Raw genomic sequence first — 1030 nt, 5'->3', positions numbered from 1 at the left:
GGGTGACTCGTGGCCTGTGCATGCCTTAGGTAATGGTTGGACTTGATGATCTTAAAGGTCTTTCCAATCTGGTTGATTCTATGACAGCCCCAAATGACCACCATGACACCCAGAGACCACTCAAGTTCAGTGCCTGCACCACAGCCTTATCTACCCAAATTACCATATGCACTGAGTAACAGGAATTGGGTGGGAACTTCACAGCATTATGAAGAATATGTCTAAAATAAAGGTATATAAGCTCAAACTGTCTCTTCTTGATGTATGTGGTAGGCAGAGTGATCTCCCATGCACCCAGTACTGTAATAAAGCAATATTGGCTTTCTAACCTGCCCTTAGTGAAACCATGTTGGCTGTCACCAACCACCTCGCTGTTTTTCATGTGCCTCAGCATTCTTTCCAGGAGAATCTGCTCCAAGATTTTGCCGGGCACAGAGGTGAGACTGACTGGTCTGTAGTTCCCTGGGTCTTCCACCTTCCCCTTCTTGAAAATGAGGGTTATATTTCCCTTCTTCCAGTCATCAGGAACTTCACCTGACTGCCATGACCTCTCAAATATGATGGACAGGGGCCGAGCAAATTCATTTGCCAGCTCCTTCAGAACCCGTGGATGGATTTCATCAGGTCCCATGGACTTGTACACGTTCAGGTTCTTAAGATGGTTTCTAACCTGATCCTCTCCTACAGTGGGCCTAAGGTCTTCATTCTCACAGTCCCTGCGTTTGCCTTCCAAGACTTGGGTGGTGTGGTCTGAGCTTTGAGAACCTCAGCCTTCTCCAACATAAGGACATGGTGCTGTTGGAGCAAGTCCAGAGGAGGGTCAGAGGATGATCAGGGGCTGGAGCACCACCCATATGAAGACAGGCTGAGAAAGTTGGGGCTGTTCAGCCTGGAGAAGAGAAGCTGCGTGGAGACCTCAGAGCAGCTTCCAGTATCTGAAGGGGGCCTACAAGGATGCTGGGGAGGGTCTCTTCGTTAGGGACTGTAGTGGTAGGACAAGGGGTAATGGCTTCAAACTTAAACAGTTGTG

The sequence above is a fragment of the Nestor notabilis genome, unplaced genomic scaffold (assembly GCF_000696875.1).
Source record: "Nestor notabilis isolate BGI_N333 unplaced genomic scaffold, ASM69687v1 scaffold14075, whole genome shotgun sequence".
Taxonomy (NCBI): Eukaryota; Metazoa; Chordata; class Aves; order Psittaciformes; family Psittacidae; genus Nestor; species Nestor notabilis.
Note: the sequence above shows the minus strand (reverse complement) of the source record.